This window comes from Lissotriton helveticus, chromosome 6, assembly GCF_964261635.1.
Source record: "Lissotriton helveticus chromosome 6, aLisHel1.1, whole genome shotgun sequence".
NCBI classification, from domain to species: Eukaryota; Metazoa; Chordata; class Amphibia; order Caudata; family Salamandridae; genus Lissotriton; species Lissotriton helveticus.
This window is the reverse complement of record NC_136067.1, coordinates 61,348,543-61,363,840: the sequence shown is the minus strand read 5'-3', so window position 1 is coordinate 61,363,840 and position 15,298 is coordinate 61,348,543.

Genomic DNA, 15,298 nt, shown 5'->3' with positions numbered 1-15,298 from the left:
TTCTGGGCTCGCAACATACATTCGGCTCATCATATTCTTTGCAGTGTCCTTAGCAGTTTCATCAGCGAATGCATTTCCACGACCAACATCATCAGTCACTTTCTTGTGTGCACTACATTTCACGATCGCTACTTTCAGGGGCAACGTCAGTGATTCAAGAAGCTCATTCACCAACTGACCATGCTGAATCTTGGCTCCATGCGAAGTCAGGAACCCACGTTCTCTCCACAATCGTCCAAAACTGTGAGCCACTCCAAAAGCATACTGGCTGTCGGTATAGACAGTCACTTTCATTCCTTTAGATAACACACATGCTCTCGTCAGTGCCACGAGTTCAGCGGCTTGAGCTGAACCATGTGGTATTCGCGCAGTTTCAATGATTGTGTGCAAAGTTGTGACAGCATATGCTGTAGTCACGTTACCATTTGGGAGTTTAAAGCAGGAACCATCCACCCACAATGTACCATCACATTCAGCAAGAGGAGTGTCGAATAAATCAACTCTCCCTTTCGTCTCTTCCTCTGTTCTGAGGAAACAATCGTGCTGTTCTGAAGCATCCGATTCCTCTGTAATTGGTAACAATGTGGCTATGTTCAAGGTACTGCACCTTTTTATGTGCACATGGCTTGCTAGTAGCGTCAATTCATAACTGGACAGTCGAGCACTAGTTAAGTGCTGTGTCTTGGTCCTATTTAACAACGTGTCTACTGCATGCGGGACCATCACGATTAGTGTATTATTCATTACTAGACCTGCAGACTGTCGAATAGAAACAGCTGCTGCTGCTGTGGCCCTTAAACAACTTGGCAATGCTCGTGCTACCGGATCCAAAGTTGAAGAAAAATAGGCGCATGGCCGCTGTCTATCTCCGTATAACTGAGTCAGTACAGACAATGCACAGCCCTCCTTCTCGTGGACGTATAATGTGAAAGGCTTACTGTAGTTGGGGTTGCCTAACACAGGGGCCGAACATAATGCTGTGCGTAATTCGAGAAAACTTTTCTGACACTCATCAGACCAAGGAATGGGATTGGGTGTATTTGTACACGTTAGTGCCAATAAGGGTTTGGCTAATAACGAAAAATTTGGAATCCACTGTCTACAGTACGATGTGATGCCCAAGAAAGCGCGTACTTCTCTCTGCGTTCTTGGCACATTCAATTTCGCTATTGCCTGAATTCTTTCTGGGGTCAGTTTCCTTCCCTCCTTCGATAAGAGATGACCTAAGTAGGTCACTTCTTGTCGGCAATATTGAAGCTTGGAAAGTGACACCTTGTGATGCAGATCACATAGATGACGCAGTAATGTCAACGTGGCCATTTTACATATTTTCTCAGTATCCGCAGCGATGAGCAAATCGTCCACGTACTGTACGAGAGTGGCACCTTTGGGCAAAACCATTGTGTCAAGCTGACATTTCAGAGCTTGACTATATATTGAGGGGCTTTCACAGTAGCCTTGAGGAGCGCGTTTAAAGCGGAAACTGCGACCTCCTAAACTAAAGGAAAAAATATCCCTGCTTTCCTCAGCAATCGGGATACTGAAGAAAGCATTCTTCAGATCAATCACCGAAAACCAGGATGCAGATGCTGGAATCATAGTCAATAATGTTGTAATGTTGGGACAACTGGGAATTGTGGCACCACTATCTTATTTACTTCCCTAAGATCAATCACAAATCTATACACAGGTGGCTGAGAAGGGTCAGTTCGTTTTAAAACAGGCAGAACAGGACTATTGCAAACATTGCCTCGTGTTTCTTCAATTACGTCTTTTTCAATCAACTCGCAAACAATCGCTAGCAAAGCTTTTTCGCCCTCATTGGATATCCTGTATTGGGGAATTTGTGGCATTTTGACATTCGGCTTCAATGTTACAACATACGGTGGAATTTCTAAAAGACCTACATCATTCGGACCAGTAGCCCAAAGAATATCTGGTAGAAGTGCCAATTCTGCTGGAAGTGTATTTCTCGACAAATACATGGGAGAAACCACTTTCTTACCTAAAGTAAGTTGTACTCCTGAGGGAGAACAGTACAAAGTCGCATATAATCTTTTTAGCAAATCTAATCCTAGCAGATTTTCACCACAACCTGTTGTCAAAATAAGGGTGCTTCGAATTCACAAGGACCAACAGAAAGAGATAAAGGGTCAGAAATTGGATTTCTAACCGGGGCGCCAGAAAAACCTACGGAAACGTTCATTTCGCCAGACAAAGGTGCGCCAGGGAGTTTGGAGTGCATAATAGAACTCTTTGTAGCACCAGTATCCAACAGAAAAGGTTCTGACACACCCGATGTAATCACCTCAACGTAAGGTCCACTCTGATCTACTGGAACTGAAACAACTCCCTCTCCTTGTCTTAGGCTGTCCTAGCAATCATTACTCTCCCACTGCTCATTTTCTGTGTAATACTCGTCAACGTAGTATTGAGCTGTCCTGTCAGATACGTTATTTTGCTGGTCAAACCTGTTCATAGAGTTTTGTGGTGGAAGGGGACGAGTGTCATGAGGGGCGTTTCCACGCCCTCTACCTCTAGGCGCTTGCTGACTACCACGACCTCTTACGCCAGAAATTCCATTTGCACGTTGTGGTAGGGCAGGACAGTCATATTTGTAATGACCCTCTTGTTTGCAGTATAGACACTGGTTGGGACCTACGCGGTTTTGATTGTAATCGAATCTTTGCAAGTTTCTCTGAGGCTGCTGAAAAGTGTTCTGGTAATGATTCGGACCATTATTATTTTTATTACCACCACCACGTGGCGGATAGGCTTGCTGTAGCAAAACCTTCGTTTTGAGTTCTCTAGTTTTCTTCTCTACTTTATCTTTCTCATCTTTGTCTCTATTCTCGTAGTACTGTGCGGTAGCTAATATCTGGGCTGAAGATGAGACTGCCCAAGAACTTTCCGAATCTTTTAATTTCCTACACAAATCTGGAAGTAGATTGTGCACAAATTTATCGACAAACAATCTCTGACCACCTTCTGTGGTCATATCTTGACCGCTATGGTCAATGAATGTTTCTTCAAATCTGGTGAAGAAATCTGACACAGTTTCTTCTTTCTTTTGCTTGCATGCAGATAACTTATCCCAATTTACGCGTATTGCAGGCATTATCGTTTTCATGTAATCTACTATTCTACCAGGTAGTTCCGCTATCAAAGGCTCAGGCTTGGCACCACCGACTTGTCGCGCGTCTGCAGTAGTAATATTAGCCCACGTGTCACCTAATTCCTGGTCATGATCTACATGACGAATTTTTCCCCATAACGGCTGTGGAACAACGTTCCCGAATAACATATCGATATCGGCCAAATTCATTATACATGACCCAGCAGTTTGCGACAATTCTTTATAGTACCCTGCAGGATTTTTACGCGGATCTGGTAGTGTTTGTTTGAGTGCTAAAACTTCAGCTCGCTTCCATGGGACATGTACCCATACGCGGTGAAAGTTCGGCAGGACAGGTGGGACAGCTGTCGCGTCACCCTCTCTCCATTGTGGGGGAACTTCTCTCATAGGGTATTGTCGTGCCTTTTTTCTACCAGATGCACTAGATTCCGGTGGTGACCCAGAACTGCTTCCCTTACTTCGATATGAAAATAGCATCTCAACTGCTTTTTCCACATCGGGACCTACAATCATACCCTCTCCAAATTTAAATCGTACACGACACATCTCTTGTGGGATGCATTCTTGATCATTGTCTTCTAAATCTTCGCCAAGAAAGACGCACATCTGTTCGAACACATATCTCTGTGTCGCTGCTTCCCATTGGTGGAAGACTTCCATGACAGACTGTACATCATATTTTGCAGTGTCCAGGACCCATTTCCGAGCTAAACTATTCAGGGAATCTCTCTCTTGATAATCAGGCAGTTGACTTCGCAACTGTCTTCTTCCTATGTTAGGGGTCGTAGCAGGCGACCCGAAAAGAGGTAAAAGAAGATTAGTAACAGTGCTGGCCATTTTCTGCCGAATGGAAGGTGAAACTGAAGGACAAACAGATGAAAAAACGGGGTGAGATAAGGCGGGGGTAGAGATGGCAGAAGAGGTATCAGGAATAATGGATGTGGTACTAGGCAAAATCATAGAGGGGGCATTAGGAGATGTAGAAAACACTGTAGGCAAAATCGTAGAAAACACAGCTGAAACAGAAGTGGTCGGTGGGCCTGGAGGAGGCTGCACCGAAGAAGTAGGAGCCAGCTGAAGAGCAGCTGGTGGGTGCTGTGGAAGAGCCAGAGGCGCAGCTTGTGCAACTAAAGGTTGCGGGGGTGCTGTGGCATTCTGCGCATAGGGGGGTGGTGAAGTTAATAATTGCGACATTAATTGGTCTTTTTCACGCTCTTTTGCTGTCCCTTGCTGAAGAGACGGCAAAACTGGATAACATTTATCTATTGCCATTTTACGTTGCCTGTGCAACTGCTCATTTATCTGCTCTTCCTCATTATCTTTAAACTGCACGGCAGCTTGCATTACTGAAAGTCCCCCTTCTCTCTTATTTTTCTTAGCTAATTTAATTTCTTTTTGTTTGGCTTCTTTGCGCCATAAGCGGAAAGAGTCAAACATCGCCGGCCGGGCTTTCTTTTTGAAGAGTTTAACTTCAAGGTTGTCTAAGATTTCAGAATCAAAGCTACCATATTGGGGCCATTTTAAAACACCATCTTTCCTAGTGTATTTAATCCATACCTCGTTGTAAACGATGGGGCCTACCCCATGTTTAGCGTATAGCTCGTAAGTCGGAGTTCCAACTGGAGGAACCGGACATGAGTCCTCCAATCGGGAGTCCCTATTGTTACTACCAAGACGAAACCAATTCCCGAGTCTAAGACTAGGCATCTTCGCTCTCTAGTCTAGTTCCAAAACTTCAAAGGATTTATCGATTACGATATTTCTCGTGAAAACACGAGTCCTTCGGTTATGGTGCTTGCAAGAACCAATAAAATCCTTTTGTATCTCTAAGATACCACAAAGTAAGTCCAACTAAGGACTGGGAGACGCTCCACTTATACTTAACTGAAAATATCGATGGCTTCACCAGAAGACTCGTCTCAGCGTTTCGCTCTACCGAAAATTTCAAGGGTCCAACATCAGGGCGATAGCCAGGGCAGCAGTCCTTGTAGCCGTCGGGAAGCGGGGAACCTCGCAGCAAAGACCTTCGGACCACGTCGACATGCAGGGGTCGATGAGGTGGTGGGCCCTCCTCCGGAATTTTCACACGAAGCTCCTCACGATCTTCAGGCTGATTGGTACCACTGGAATCGCCCCAAACGCTGGGCGCCAACTGAGGTACTGGGTTTTTAAGAACCGGTACAGAACCGGTAACCCAGCGGTGCCAGGGGATCAACACCCAGAGACCTCGGGTTCTCCTGAGTCAGACCTACAGAAACTTCAGAGTCTTCTAGGTGAAGTCAAAGATTAGTTTATTGGCTGCAACCAAGGTGACAGGGTCCTCGAAGTACAATTCGAGTATATTCAGGAGACTGCACACTTTCACGAAGTTAGGCTTCTCTTCTTATACATAATATTCAGCCTTGGGCAAAACATTCCTTGGATTCGTGGTATTTCATTTATGGTTACCGATTACAAAAGAAAAGCAGAGTCATGATGACATGCACATATTTCACGTCGTGCTGCCCATAACAAATCATCCGGCAAGGCCCAACATTTCATCAGATATCGCTGGACCCCTAATAAAAACGGTCACCTCCCCTTCATAAAGCAAGTGAAGAAAAGGAGTGGAGAAAGATGTGAGCGAGATATGGCAGGTGTGCGCGCTGAAATGGTTTTATGGCTGGTTGAGCCTAGATGCTATCTTGCTCGGCCACTGGGAGGGAACTGACCTAACGAGTTCGGCCTGGGGCAATGGTTCTAACTTGTACTGGGGTCAGGGAGAAGTCGATTAAGGAGTATGTGTCCTTGTGGAATCAAATTCAACTGGATTAAGGCCTATGTAAAGGGCAACATGTAGCTAAGGGTAGAGAATGCAAATGGCGATTTCGAGGTGAAATCGTCACTCGAATACGCCGAAAATACATGTACTTGATGTACTCGTCATTCTCGGTCTTTTGATACCAAATTCGTCCTATTTCGACAAAGTTTTTATTCTCGAGTTCAGTACTTTATATGGATCCAGATTTTTCAGAACCACAGGTCCTGGTCTGATTTGAGTTGGGACTCAACAAATATGCAAGCAATAGGTTTCCGCAACAAGGGCCTAAAAATCACAATGATAAACTGGTATAACGCAGTGGGCTTAAATGGCAGAAATAAAATCATGAAAGAACTGGATGACCGCCTTAAAATTATGTCTTCAGCCAATAAAGTAACAGGGTCCTCACATACCATCCTAGCAGGAGACTTCAACTGCCACTTGTGTGAAAAACTAAGACCAATAAATAAGGATTGGTCACGCTGCCCGGAGAAAAAAGGTCCACATTTTGTTCACACCACAGAGGGCAGGGATAGGGAGAATCTTATAAATAGGCACAATCTTTATTTATAATGGACCTAATAACGATAGGCAATGCGGGGGAACCAAATGCAACGTACAAAGGAAGGGGTTGCCACTCTTATATAGACTTTGTCATGATGTCTCCAACATTAAAAAAATGGAGTATAAATTTTGAAATTGTACAGAGTCCCTTCAGTGATCACAACCCGTTGGTATTGGACCTTAAATGCATGACCCTTAGAACAGCAGAGGGTGTACTCGGTGCCAAAGAACAGGCAATGGCACAAGGGAGAGGACTTAAATGGGCCAAGATTAACGGAGAAACATTTTACCGTAATCTTGTAACGAAAGGCCAAAAACAAATAAATGTCTGCCTGGATGAAAATATGGGTGGTCAAGTTGTGGTCAGGGCCTTCGAGGAAATCGCCCAACTTGTGGATACCCTACTGAAATCCCCCACAGGAGGCAAATTGCTTCAGACCCCACGCTGGTTTGATCACGAGTGTACCAAGGCACTGAAAGATCTGAAGAAATGTCTTGCTGATCAACCAAAGGACAAAGTTAAAATAGCGGGTAGTAGATCCAAATATAAAAAAGCTCTGAAAGCACGCAAAAGAACTCTAAAAAATCAAGCATGGGGGGACCTAAGGGAAGCGGCAGAAAGGGGTGATATCTCGACATTTTGGAGAGTCATTAATGACCCTTGTTTTAAAGACCCAAGGGGGCAAGACATAGTGAATGTAATTCTCCCTGAACAATGGTATAACCACTATCTTGGCCTTTACAATCACACTGGGACGGCATCGCAGGAGGAGGGCGCTAAAACAGCAATACCTGTAAGTTTAGACTTTTCATTGGGAGAAGTAAAATCAGCAATCCAAGGGCTATCAAAAAATAAAGCGCCAGGCCCTGATGGCATCCCGCCCGACCTCTATTTGAGCAATGTTGACTTGTGGGCACCCATCCTCACTAGGGTCTTGAACGAGGCAGTAGTGGCAGGACTGCCTCGCTCTTGGTCATCTGCAATTATCGTCCCAATCCATAAAAAGGGTAGCCGGGACGACCCCCAATGCTACCGTCCTATATCTTTAATAGATGTAACGGCCAAGGTTTTGGGACGGGTGATTCTAAATCGTTTACAAATGTGGGCAGAGGATAATCACATTTTAACAGATGTACAATATGGGTTCAGAGAAGGGAGATATACAACAGATCAATGTTTAAATTTGTATCTCCTCACTGCTAAATACACCATTGCCGCCAAAGGGGCCATCCATATGGGCTTTATGGACCTCTCAGCGGCCTTTGATCGTGTCAACAGACAGAAGTTATGGGCCCTGATGATCTCCCTGGGGGTGGATCAAGGGTTAGTGGACACATTGAAGGCTCTGCACTGGGAGACCACAGCTTCAGTTCGCTATAACAAGGAAGGAATGAAGACAGAGCCATTCCCTTGTACAAGTGGTGTCCGCCAGGGCTGTATATTAGCTCCCTTTTTATTTTCACTGTATATCAATAACTTGGACCGAGAACTTATGAAACTGGGTGTAGACTCGCCTCAAATAGGCCAGCGTCCGGTACCCGTCCTCTTGTATGCGGACGATGCGGTGCTGTTAGCCCGCACCCCACTAGGTTTACAAAAGTTAATTGATGGTTTTGTTAATTTTGTGAACTTATTGGATCTCTCAGCTAACCTGGATAAGTCCTTCGTTATGTCCACAGGTATAAACCCTAAAAAAGACTTTTTACATAGCATAGGATCTCACAGACTAGGAAGAGCTACGTCTTTCTCCTATCTAGGTGTACTTTTCGACGAGTAACTGGAATTCAGAAACTTGGCCGCAAAGCACGCTGCCAAACTGGTGGCTTCAAAGGGTGCCATAATGGCATATGGGAGGAGGCTAGGCAGATGGTCACCGGAACAGATATTGAACCTATACAGAGCGGTTTCCTGCTCTAAGGCATCATACGAGGCAGAAGTTTGGGGCTGCAAAGCAAACTATGTGCATCAGATACAAGCTGAGGAAAACACATTTTTCAAAAGATTATTAAAGGTTCCTCAGAGTACCCCTTCATATATAACACATACGGAATTGGGTGAACCATATATCGAGGATAGAATTATGGTCCGACCCGTCTTGGCCTGGATCAAGATCTGGGTTAACCCAGAGGCCGGCCTCAGCAGACAGATTACTAAGGATTGCCTGAGCAGGGATAGAGGGGGAGAGATTCCGTGGCTCAAATATGTAAAAGACACCATGGAAGGAATGGGTTGTAAGAACCTGTTTCTTGAGCCGGAGTCTATGACCAATTTGAACAAAACCCTGGTTAAAAAACTTTTCACTGCCCGGGCAACTGCCAGACGGGCCCACGTTGAAACCGGGAAAATATCAGTGGTGTCCCATAGTTTACTAAAAACGCAGCCTGGAATGGAACCATACCTAGCGGTGATGCATAATGCACAGGAAAGATTCTATATCACTAGGTTCCGACTTAATCTTCTTCACCATTTATTGGCTGTTCCCGCAGGTTTTACACGCTCGGTAGAGTTAAAGGGTACCTGCGGCTGCGACACTAGGTCTCCGCAGGATACCCTTCACTTTGTTTTATTATGTTCATTTTATTCGGACCCTAGACGGAAGTTTTTAGTAAGGATTTTGAAAAATAAAAGACTGAGACATGCTAAAGCAGCCCTTCTTTTTCTGTAAAAAGCCTCGGACCCATATACTCTGCTATGTATAATAAGCTTTATTAAGGTGGCCATGAGATTAAGGAACACCAGGGAAAAATCTGCTCACGTCAATTTATAGTCCGAATGATTGTCTGTACAAAATTCCCAATGATTTATTGTTTGTTTCACCCCTATTTAGATATTTTTTTATTGTTCTTAATATGTCTTTTAAAAAAAATGTTTTTAAACATTGTATGTATGTATCTTCATGTTCTTTAATGGCATCTTTTTAAGTGCCGAATAAAGATATTTGAATTTGAATTCGAAAGTCTTATTTCACTTCAAAGAAACGGCCGCCATTGTCCCAGGCTGCTTAAAAAGTGAAAGCGCGCATTGTTCACTAAATGTTGCAGGAAAGCATGTCGTGCATGCAGTAGGAGAAAATCATTAAAGAAAATAGTGCTTACGGACTAAATAAGACATACCGTGTAACAACAGGAGTAAAAGGGCAAGTCCTCATGGGAGGTTACAAATGAAGACAAGGTTGTACTGAGAAGGGGCAAACAAACCTATTAATGAATCAGCAGACATCATTTATGAAGGACAATGACACAAGCCAATGACAAATAAGGGCGGGGAGTTGGCGGGGCTTCAAGTCCATAGAATACATCATGCCTCGCAGAGCAGTGCATGCAATGCCCAAGCTAGTCCTAGAAATTTAAGAAAACCAGACAGGCAGTTTGTAAAATGGGAGAGGTGGACAGGTAATGATAGGATGGCGCTGGATGGAATGGATAACACGAGGGAACAGAGCTAGGCAGAAGTAGGCTGAGTCAGTGGGCCACTTCCTATTGAAATTGGCAGCATGCGTGCATCTTCGCATAACTATTTGGAAGAGAAGCAGAGAACTACATTTCGCAGGATTATGTGTAATTTGCAGAATTTGGGGGGAATCTTCTGTAGTTACGCTACAGTAATTACAGGAATTTCACACTCCTCTAGTGTCATGCACATTACTTACATTTACATGCACACACACACCTCCACACACACACGCACAAATTCTGCAGGAGCTCCTCACCCAACCAAGCTCTTTATTTGGGCTATTTGATATGACCCACACCTTGATTGAAGGAGAAGAAAAGTGGTTTAAAGAGAACATTTGTTATTTTAGAAACAGGATATAAAGCACAAGGTGCAGAGTACTATTGTAAGTAGCGGCCAGCCTGCCATCTGAATAGAGAAACCTTGATGGGTGGGAAGGAAGGTGGAGTACAACTATGGCACTAGGCCATATCTCCATTTATGTTTTATTGAGATTACATTGGAACATGCAGGCTATAGCTTGATGGAACCTGTGGTTCAATCAATCGAAATGCTGTCCTTAACTCACCTTGTGTGCGCTCGGCTGGCTGGACCAAGGCAGAGGAGCTGGGATATTTTGAAATGAAGCATCTATCCTAATTCTGAAGAGAAAATATGTCTCCTATACAAATGGATAGAAGAAACAAAACTAGACAGCAGGCAACACATGAGCCAGAAAGTCAATAGACGGAAAACCTGATAGCCTCGTCCACTCGGATCTCGGTGTTGGTCAACCTGTTCCGTCACGGCAAGAAAGCAGAGTGATTCCTGGTGCTAAGATTATATCTCTGTTTACTTTTTGTCAGCTACAAGATTCTGGGTAGTTTCATCCAATAAGTCCTAGTCAGTAAGATTCAGGTTCATAATATTATGTTATGTAAAATGTATCTTCAGCCTTGTTTAATTGGACTTCACATGCATTAAATTAGCCAAATTTTTTAGTTTGAGCCTGGGCAGCGCATGTGCTGTTCTGCAAGACATGCTGTATTCTAGTATTGACTTGAAGCTCCGCCCATTCTCTTTCCATATTTTTCATTGGCTTGTGTCATTGTTCATTGTAAATGCTGGCTTCTGATTTGTTTATAGGATTGTTAGTCCCTCCTTAGTACTGCCTTGTCTTTCATTTGTAACCTCCAATGAGGACTGGCACTTTTACTTCAGTTATTACATGGTAAGTCTGCAAGCACTATTTTAGAAAATGAGGTTCTCCTACTGCAGGCACAACATGCTTTTCTGCAACATTCAGCGCACCATTCCTGCTTTCCCTTTCCAAGCAGCCCTGGTCAATGGCAGCAGCTTCTTTGAAGTGAAATAGGTCTCTCATTTACAAGAGTTTGAGCTATTGGCATTGTAAATGACAATGCCTTTTATTTATGTGTTAAATATCAAAATAGATAAATAAAAGGTATTGTCATTTACAATGCCAATAGCTTAAACTCTCGCAAATGCAAGACCTGTGCGTGTGATTATGGGAACTGGTTGTTTTTGAGAAAGAAAATATTGAAAAGACTTTGCTGTTTTTCTTCTATTTTGGAAACATAAGAGAACCTTGTCCACTGGAAAGACTGAAATACAATTTGTTTATTACTCATGTGCATACCGGAGTAGTGGCTCCTAGAAAGTCATTCTAGAAACGTTCCTTAAAGTAATTTTCTTGTCAGGGAAGAGCCATATTTCAGCTTCTCAAAGTCAAACTCCAAGAGTTCAGGTAAGTTAGATTTTTCTCTCACATCACTGATTTCATAAACCCAAATTAACTATGGTACAGAGATTAAGGGACTAACTTAGAGCGTAGTGTACAGGATACTCCGCCCCAGATACAACAGAGTACCCTGCCTGTTACATGCTCGATCCACCTGATTAATTTTGAGTTGGGAAGATTATAAACATTCCATCAAAGAAGCCCCCATTGTCTCTGTCTACGGGATACTCCTGTCGTGACCAGACAGCTGGGCACTAGGACCCACGGGTCACGGACTCTGGGGAAAGACACCGGACACCACATCCGGTCAAGGGGGCAAGGGGCAGAGCACTGGGAGCGGGGACAAGGGAAGGGCGCATCCACACAAGGCTGTACGAGAATAGAAGTAAAGGTACCTGACTGAAGACACCGAGTGTCCTGTCATCTTTGGGGGGACCCTCTAAGATACCACAACTGGCGACAAAGGTTCGAAGAGGCCACACGTGTTGGGTCGCTCGCATCGAGATCAAACCTGGAGCCCACCCTGGATCGTGCCCATCGTGCCGAAAATTAAGCTGATCTGCCGCCGTGAAGAAGACCAGCGACGCGGGAGCCTACCCCGACCGCTGCAGAAACGAAATCGCCTGTGCCCGGTAAGCGCCGTAGACAGGAGCACAAAATCAAAGAAATTGGCGCGAGAGTCTCGGCGGACATTTTCAAGTCAGGCAGAATCGACGAATCAGCACGCAGGAAAGAGGAGCGGCCATTTTGAGGACAGGCCAAGCCCGATTGGTCGCGAAGTCTCGCGAGAGTCTCGGCGGCCATCTTGAGATCCGGCGAGGGAGCTAATAGGAATACAGAAAATGCAGGCGGCCATTTTGAAGTCATGCAAAAGCGAAAAAGCTTGCAAAAGGGTCAGGAAGAGCCCCAAAAGAAAAGAAAAAGGTGGCGAAGAAAGCCAATCACAAAATAAAGAGTAAAGAAAAGCTCCAGACAACAAAAACAAGAGAAAAAGGGCCAGAAAGGGCCCCAAAAGAAACAAGTGCCATAAAGAGCATCACGAGAAAGTAACAAAGAGAAAGAGATAAATACAGACATGGCAGAACCAAGACCCAGCGCCCAATATCGCAGACCACTACCATTCAATCTATCAGAACCACAAGTAGGAATAAGATGGGAGCGATGGATCGCAAGGTTTGAGAGGTACATGGAGTCTACTGATGTAGTAGAAGCCAAGAAACTGGGCCTGTTTCTAAACCTAGTGGGTGATGTAGTGGATGAATTACTAGTGACCTTAACAGCAAGTGAGACATCAAACTACAAAAAGCTCATCAAGTGCCTGACAAACAAGTTTGACCCTCAAAGAAACATCGATTTTGAAAGATACACTTTCACCATAGCTTTCCAACATACAGATGAGTCGCTGGATGATTTTGCAATGCGACTAAGGAAGTTGGTGACGCACTGCGAGTTCGACAAGTATGATAACGAGCAAGCAATTCACCTACGGATCATCGAAGGGTGTCGTGAAACCGAGTTCCGCACACGAATATTGAAGGAACCAACATTGCTAGAAAACATCCTGTCGCTAGCAAGAGCAGAAGCAAGAGCAAAACTATAATCAAAGCAAATGGAAAGGCGAATTGAACAGGCGCACCGCATGACAGATAACAGTCGTGCCAGCAACTGGAAGAAAGGACAAAGCGAACATACAACAAAGAAACAACAAGAGTCACAGTGTTACCGATGCGGTTTAGAATTTCCACATAAAGGCACATGCCCCGCGTTTGGTCAAACTTGCAGAAAATGTAACAGGAGCAACCACTTTGCCAGTGTGTGCCAAGGAATACAGTTTAGAAATGAAAGAGGAAGACCAGGAAGGCCGTGGATGGCGACAAGCAGGCACGTCAGGCACATTGAAACAGCAAACAGGAGCTCATCAATAGAGTCAGGAGACGAGGAAGAAGAAGAGAAAGTGGAGTGACTCTACCTCATGTCTACAAATGAAGGCACAACGGAGGAAAGCATTCGTCTGGTGGATAAGAAAGCAATCAAAAAGACGGAATCTGTGACAATAGACGTTGGACCACACAAGGCACGGTTTGTGCTTGACAGCGGCGCCACGTGCAACATCATGTGTGCGTCAGAGTATGAAAAGATGGAAATAAAACCGGCACTACAACCATAGAGTTGAAGTATTCACTTGGGGTTCAAAGAAACCAGTAACAAACCTAGGGAAATTCACAGAAAACATAACCTACAAGAACCAAACGCTAAGAGAAGAAATTCACGTGCTGAGAGGGGACATTCCAGCACCATGCCTACTGAGTAATGTCACAGCACATGTGATGGGCCTGATCGAGATGACATACAACATGTCAGAAAAGGGAAGCATCCTGAAAGAATATCCAAAGCTACTGAAAGGACTAGGAAAGCTAAAAGGGCGACAAATTACGTTACATATTGACGAAACAAAGAAACCAGTAGCTCAGCACCACAGATAGAGGAAGAAATAGAAGCACTACTGAAACAGGACATCATAGAGCCAGCAGAAGGGCCAACGCCCTGGGTGTCGCCAATATTGGCCGTACCAAAGAAAAACACATCAAAGATCAGGATCTGTGTTGACATGAGGATACCAAACGTGGCAATTGAAAGAGAAAGACACCCTGGACCGCACCTTGATGACATGATCAGCTGCCTGACATGAACGAGACGATTCTCGAAATTGGACTTATGCAAAGGATACCACCAGCTAGAGCTGGATCCGCAATCGAGATACTCCTATGTTTGTTCCGCTACAAACGTCTGAGCTTTGGGATATCGTCAGCAGCAGAAATATTTCAAGAAACTATCAGACAAGTGATAAGGCCAATAAAAAACAGTCTGAACTACAGCGATGACATCCTAGTATTTGGCAAGAGGGATGAAGATCACGACAAGGCGTTGCGAGAAGTATGCTCCCAATTACAACTGGCTGGCCTCACACTAAATGAAGACAAGTGTGAACTAGGGCGAGATGAACTTGTGTTTTTTGGACACATTTTTTCAAAAAAAGGAATGAGGTCAGATCGCAGCAAGATAGACACATTGGAAAAAGCGAAGCCACCAAGCGATGTAGCTGAAGTACAGTCATTCCTTGGTCTTGCCAGCTACTGTGCAAGATATATCAAAGACTTTGTGACAGTAAGTGCACCGCTGTGGGAACTGACGAAACAAGGACAGGTTTTTGCATGGACAAAAGAGTGCAGCAAAGCCTTCGAAGAAATAAGAGAAGCAGTGACTGCTGTAGATCATCTAGCATATTTTGATCCACTGTTGTGTACCGAGCTAACAGTAGACGCAAGCCCAGTAGGATTAGGGGCAATACTGGTGCAACACAGACCAGTAAAGGATTCACCAAGATGCGTAGTGGCCTATGGGAGCAAGAGCCTGTCAGACATCGAGAGAGCTTACTCTCAACCGGAGAAAGAAAGCCTGGTCGTTGTGTGGGCCTACGAACATTATCACATGTTCATATATGGGAAACCTTTCACGATAGTAACGGATCACCAAGCTCTAGTAACAATCTACGGAAACCCAAACGCCAAAATACCACCAAGAATAGAGAGGTGGGGAATAAGG